This window comes from Pollicipes pollicipes, unplaced genomic scaffold (genome assembly GCF_011947565.3).
Source record: "Pollicipes pollicipes isolate AB1234 unplaced genomic scaffold, Ppol_2.1 Scaffold_2543;HRSCAF=2982_pilon_pilon_pilon, whole genome shotgun sequence".
Taxonomy (NCBI): Eukaryota; Metazoa; Arthropoda; class Thecostraca; order Pollicipedomorpha; family Pollicipedidae; genus Pollicipes; species Pollicipes pollicipes.
Genome location: NW_023596133.1, coordinates 569,421 through 576,292, shown reverse-complemented (window position 1 = coordinate 576,292; position 6,872 = coordinate 569,421). Strand labels below are relative to the sequence as shown.

At 49.4% G+C, this 6,872-nt stretch overlaps 1 pseudogene; it reads right to left on the bottom strand.

The window, feature by feature from the left end:
- Nucleotides 1-4,646: 4,646 nt before the first annotated feature.
- On the bottom strand, nucleotides 4,647-6,147 carry LOC119097672 (cytochrome P450 2B19-like; annotated as a pseudogene).
- Nucleotides 6,148-6,872: the final 725 nt, after the last annotated feature.

Sequence of the window (6,872 nt, the reverse complement as noted above, 5' to 3'; positions counted from 1 at the left end):
TGATCGTGTTTCCGAACGGTTAAGTATGCAACGTTGCTCCTCCCCTTTCCGTTGCTTTTGTATTTTAACAGGGGCGCAGTCAGGATTTGAACTGACCCTCAGTTCCGTCAACTCTCCAGAATCAGCTCTCTCCGTCCTGTCCTCTTCGCTATGAAAAATTCAGGAGGTTATAGGACAGACGGTATTTGCGTTAAAGCAATCAAGATGTGTTTCGAATCTAATAGCCATGCCATCTTTCAAATTTCAACATCTGTCTCACATCCTATGAATATTTTGACTCCTGGAAACATTCCCTAATACATCCTATTCACATATCTGGAAGCCCATTAGATGCCTCAAATTTTAGATTTATTCCTATCATGCTTGCCTTTCCAAAGCTTATCGAGAGGGTGGTGCTGGACAGCTTTCCTCCTACATGGCCGGAAATAACCTTCTTTTCCTCATTCCAGTACGGTTTTCGCTCCCGTCGCTTCGCAGAAACCGCACTCCCTACTGTATCCCCCACTACATCCTTGCCGCCACTCACCGCCAGGGAGCTTACCCTTCTCTGCGTTCTGGATCTTTTCAAATGTTTTATGTGATCAACCACACAACGTTCTTCTCACACTTCAACCCTATTCTTTCTATCCTACCTGGTTCTTTTCTTATGTCCGTGAACATGCCCGATCTGTTCGCACTGTTGACGGGCGTGGCAACGGACACCTTACCAACCCTTACCTTACCTTGACCTTACCAAGCCCCCGTCCATTCCCATCGGTGTATTCCAAGGATCCTCGCTAGGCCCACTGCTCTTCCAGATCTTTGTCATCGACGTGTCCCTTGTTCGGCCCTGACGCGTACGAGGTTTAGGACTCTGGTTATACCCGAGTTCTGATGTCTGGAATAAAGACTCTCTTCCGCAGCTCACTGCTACAGTGGAACAGACACTAGAGTCTTTGGACATCTGGTTCCATCCCACGACCTGAAAGTAAATAGTGGGAAAATGAACGTATAGTTTGTGGTTGCCGTTAAAATTGTCGAGCATGACCTCCATTACTGTTCAGCTCAGCGACTGGCCGCCAGTACATAAGGACCCCACTGTGGGGAACCTCGGCGTAGTGTTCGACAAGCACCTCACCTAAGACTCTCACGCGTCTGGCCTCGTCAAAAAGTGCAACGGTATCCGTATCGGGCTATTCCACGTGCGTGATCAGACCCCCACCCGACCTTCTCTCTACTCCAGTCAATGCACTGATCCTCTCGCACGTTCGTTATCGCCTTGCTGTCTATGAGGATGGACCGGAGAAGAGCATACAGCACCTACAAAGACCTGGATTTTGGGCTGCACGTTGTCTCTGGCCGTCGCGAGTTTGATCATATTTCGGACGTGCGTGAGGAACCGGGCTGACAGATCCTAGATTTTGGGCGGAACGTTGTTTCTGGCCGTCGCCAATTTGATCCTATTTCGGACGTGCGCGAGGAACTGGACTGACCTGCCGCCAGTCAGCTCTACCGGCAGCATCCAATTAACTTGCTTCACAAAACATCTGCTACCGGCGAGCCGCAAGTTCTTGCCTTTCAGTTGCACGACAACCCTTCTCTTCGCTCACACTCTACCCGTCAAGATACTAATGTAGCTCTTCCGCGTGAGAACGGAGGCGGGTAGGCGGTGTGCCTCATGTACGGTGCAGTACATATTTACAATATTTTGCCTCACCTTGTCACTCGCATCGTTTAACGATTAACTTTTAACTGGAAGTTATATGACTATATACATACATATATATATATATATATATATCTATTATATATATATATATATATATATATATATATATGTGTGTGTGTGTGTGTGTGTGTGTGTGCTGTGTGTGTGTGTGTGTGTGCGTGTGTGTGTGTGCGTGTGTGTGTGTGTGTGTGTGTGTGTGTGTGGTGTGTGTGTGGTGTGTGTGTGTGTGTGTGTGTGTGTGTGTGTGGTGTGTGTGTGTGTGTGTGTGTGTGTGTGTGTGTGTGTGTGTGGTGTGTGTGTGGTGTATGTGTGTGCGTGTGTGTGTTTGTACCTGCGGTTTGTTTCGTACTATGTGTCTTTGATGTATCCTGTGCGATCGTTGCTACGGACAACCCCTTTTAACATGTCTCTCCTCTTGTCTTATGGACTCGACATTCAGAATAGCCATTTTATGTGAAGAGTGTTTAAACGTCACTGCATACATACATACATGCATGCGTCGTTACAGGGTTGACGTCAAGCATTAACGGAAAGTGGGACATTCGGAGGTCGAAAAGCGTGCTGGATTGTCTCCTAACAGCTCTTCTAACAGTTCTAACAGTTCTAACAGTTCACAGCCTGTCTCCTTCGCCCATTCAAGAACACATGCTCCTAAATCACATAACTTACTGAATGCACAGGCTCTCACATTAACTTAGACATTTTTAGAGTTTAGCGATCTTCTATATGTAGTAACACAAGCACAAACACCAATAACAGACAACAATATGAATATGAAGACGTTGTTGGTATCAACGAAACCTATTTTTCCGCTAATTGGTTACTTACCATTCTGTGACGTACCTCTTGTTATCTTCATCCCGCCACAAAGCGACTATTTTACATCGAAACACTGCTGCAGCCATGATTGTTGAAGGTGTGCCTTTTAAGTTGTTTTTTGATACCCTAGAAGTGACACCCATCATGTCCACGCTTTACTTTTTAAAGTAATGGATATATCATCCTGAGCTCATGCATCTGGGCCTTCCATGAGCACGATGCGAGATTAAGAAAACCTGGGTCTTGTCGATGATCAAATAAGCTCAAGTGGACAAGATCTTCTATCTCGCAATTTTCCCCGCCCCGACTTCCCGGCAGTACCTGCCGTGCAACGGTGCGCACACCTCACGTGCGCGCTCACTTATTTAAGGATCAGCGCATTGTGAGCAAAAGCTATGGATCGCGGTACACACTATTCTGATATTGGTCGCCATATCTTGTAACTTTTCGTCCAGTTGTGTTTGAAGCATCGTGACGCAAATAAGTGGATTTTTGCCTCATGTGCACACTTGCCGCTTGTTTTAAACTGCGACAGGCCTTTCTTCTTCCAAACAGCGTTTGTTTTAAATTGACGTCACAAAACGTGATATCGCGGCGTAACCGACTCCGAAAAATTGATACCGGGCACAAAACTCCTGCGGGTGAGGATGCGGACAAATCCAATTGAAAGTCGCCCATTCTGCGTTTTAGCGTCTTGCAACCCCTGTTCCTGCTCAATTCGAGTGTCTCCTGTTCTATCTCCGTCAATGATCTGCCCTATACAGCCTTCGCACTACGGGGGGGGGGGGGGGGGACGGGACAGGGCCAGTGAAATATGCGCAGTGACCAGACCGTCGGACTGTTTCCGCACGGGAGGATGGAAGACGGAAACGTGCCTCACGGGGAAAGGCGCGAACGATGGAATGCGCTGGACGCTTGGGCTGGCGGAACGCTCCGTCCCCTCGGTAGCCAAGGTTTGAGGGCTCGGCCATAACCGCGGGGAGGAGATACCTTTTTCAACACGCTCCTTTGTCTCCTTGGACTTCTTGCAGCGTTTCAGAATGCCCCCAACTGGTGTTGCCAAGGAAGCAACTTTTGTCGTCTGGAGGCGGTGACGGGTCCTTCCCTGTCTCTGCGGTTCCTAGATCAGTGCAGGGATCACAAATTCGTGGCTTCTACGGAGGAAGCCTTCAGCACTTCTGTACTCATCTGTGGTATGTGGTACTTCTGTACTCACCTGTGGTATGTGGTATGATTTGTTGCGACGAACAGACACCACTCGTGCTGCCCACGAGCATATCACAGCGGTAACGTTCTAAGAAGACGAACCGGTCTGAAAGGAAAGCAAATGTGTATTTCGACGACAAGCCCTTTCATTTTCAAGATCTGCGTACTTCTTCCACTTCATTCACACTTTCTCAATCATACAACAGCATCGCCAACACCTCTCTGCAGATAACCTTCCGACGTTTGTTTGGCATTAGCATTCAACGCGATTGGTAAGTCGCTGCGGCGGGTGAGCCGTAGCCACTTCCACTTCCGTGGCCTTTCGTCCTTTTAATGCCGCGCGCTGTGATAATTGCAAACGTTCATGGCTGCTGACAGCATTCATACCTAATCAACACGCGAATGTAACATATGCTCACCACTACAACCACGGTTAGCAGAGGTATTTGATTATGATATTTGGCTCGCTCCATTCAGAGGCGTGGCTTCGCGAAATGAGTTGCGGAAGGTGGAGGGGCGGGCTCGACAGTGAAAAATTGCCCAGCCCACCCCAAAAATATGCCAATAAACAAGTTTCTCCCAAAAACTGAAATGGAGCCGAAAATATGCCATTCACCCCAATTCACCCCAAAAATATGCCAATAAACAAGTTTCTCCAGGGATGCCGCCCATTTTCTCCCCAAGATTTGGGGAACTGAAGCCCAAGTTGGGGGGAGGGGGCTCAAGCCCCCAACTAAATAGGAAACTACAGCCCCTGGCTCCATTTCAGTTTCAACTTACTATTACTCTCACATTAACTTACTATCCGCTCTAACCCTCATAGTCATCATATAATTAAGTCACTCTTGCACTCATGTCAGGCTAAAAATGGTTTGCTGAACTGAGTAAATATGCTTATTTGCTTTTGCCCACTGAGTTTTGCCAGTGCACAATGTCAGCATGGCACAATAGTCGGCATGTCGGCATGTCAACTTGGCACCGTGGGCATGCTTGCTTGTCTACCATTTGAATCGTTTTAGTTTGACATAAATGGAAACACAGAGCTTCATGAACGCATCCGAACCAAATCATTGCTGCTTGGAATCAGCGCCTCTCCACGATCAACGAATACTCCTTCGGTTCATTGATGAGGGCCCTGTTCTGGTTAATACCGAAGTCGTGCGTGAAGCCGTCGGGGAAGCGCAGCCGGAACTTGTGCACCACCGTGGTGACGAAGAGGAAGAGCTCGGCACGCGCCAGCGCCTCCCCCAGGCAGGCCCGCTTGCCCACGGAGAAGACCATAAGGGCGCGGTTCGGCTGCAGCTTGCCCTCGGCGTCCAGGAAGCGCTCCGGCCGGAACTGGGCCGCGTCCGGGAACAGCGCCTCGCTCTGGTGCACAGCCGTGAACAGGGGGAGGACCTGCGCGCCCCGCGGCACCGTGTAGCCACCCAGCTGGAACTCTTCGCTGCAGAGGTGCATCAGTCCCCGTGGGCGCGACGTCGCCCAACCGCTGCGTCTCCATCAGCACGGCCTCGGTGAACGGCAGCTGCGGCCGGTCGGCGAGCGTGGGCGCGCGCCCCTCGCCCGCCACCCGGTGCAGCTCGGAGGCGAGGCGCTCCTGCACGTCGGGACGCGCGCACAGGAAGCAGAAGGCCCAGCGGAGCGTGGTGGTCGTCGTGTTGGCGCCGGCGAAGAAGAGGTCGATGATGGTGCGCAGGAGGTGGCTGTCAGTGAAGAGGGCTGGGTTTCTGCTCTGCTCCTGCAGGAGGCAGTCGATGTAGTCGCGCGGCTCGCTGTCCAGGTCGACGGTACGACGGTGCTGGTCGAGCGCCGGCTGCAGCAGGTTGTCGATCGGGTAGTGAAAGTATTTGAGGAGCCGGTCCAGTCCGGTCATACGGTGCGGCAGCTTCAACAGTGCCGGCATGGCCGCGAAGATCACGAAGCGGTCCGCGATTTCGTTCATCTTGTTCAGGTTGTCCATTACCATCAGAATTCTGGTGTCTTTAATGTCCTAGGTTTTCTCCAGCCACGATTCCCCAGAGAATGTTGAAGACAGCTACATTCATACTGTTGTCGAGCAATATAGGCTTCCCCTCACTGGGAGCTAACACAACGTTGATGAAGTCATTGATCTGGTCCTGCATGACAGCTTCCAACCTTGACTTCCCCATGCCAAAGTTCCTCAGATGAAAGAGGGTGAAACGACGCGTAAGCCGCCAAAGGTCACCACTAGAGAAGATAATTCCTTTGTCGGCGTAGAGCAGCTTGAAGAATTCGTTGGTGGATTTGTCACTCGTTGTTGCTTTGTTCAAAGCCTCCCTGATCAGTTCTGGGTCCGAGAGAACAATTAACGTTTCTGGACCAGCGTTGACCTTGAAAATGGGGCCGTATTTCTTAAACCATTTCATGTACGTCCGTTCCTGGTGCCGCCAGTCTATGGAGAGGGCCTGGCCGATGAATGGTGGACCCCTGGGACCTGGAACAATGTCGGACCGTCATTGGTGTGTCATGTGGAACTCTCGAGGATGTGCAAGTTCCGGAAGACTGGATTCCCCGGAAATTAGATGTAAGCCCGATGAGCGGTGAGACATACAACCTAAAAGGTCAGATATTAATGCGATTGACCTTTTAACTCCTCGGCCTACGAGGAAAACCTTGGATCCTCCCTCTAAAGTTCCCCGGAATAATTTGTGAAAGGTGTTGAGCACGGTACTTTAATATGGTACAATATGAGCACAGCACACTGTACTAGAATATTCATATTCATTACAGATTTGACGCTACTTTTATCTCCCAAAGTCTCCATAACACAGAGAATGCTACACATTTGAAGATTCGAAGCAAGCATTAGACGTAATAGAATAAGCTCATCTATAACTATTGGTTTACTTTTAAGAGGAAAAGACTGCTCTAGACAACACAGTTTCTCTGTTTAGCAAATATGCTTCTGAATGCGTCATTGTTTGATCACCACATCACATCTTGCAAAACATTGATTGAGAGCCAATAAACGGACGCTATATCTGGAAATCATGCTCAAGAATGCCAGATATGAACGACTCGACAAACATATTTTTCTTGGCCTTGATCGCCGCATGGCTAATGGAATGGCAGCATTTGAATGACGTTATTATGGCGTTGATAGATGACTGCATTACCT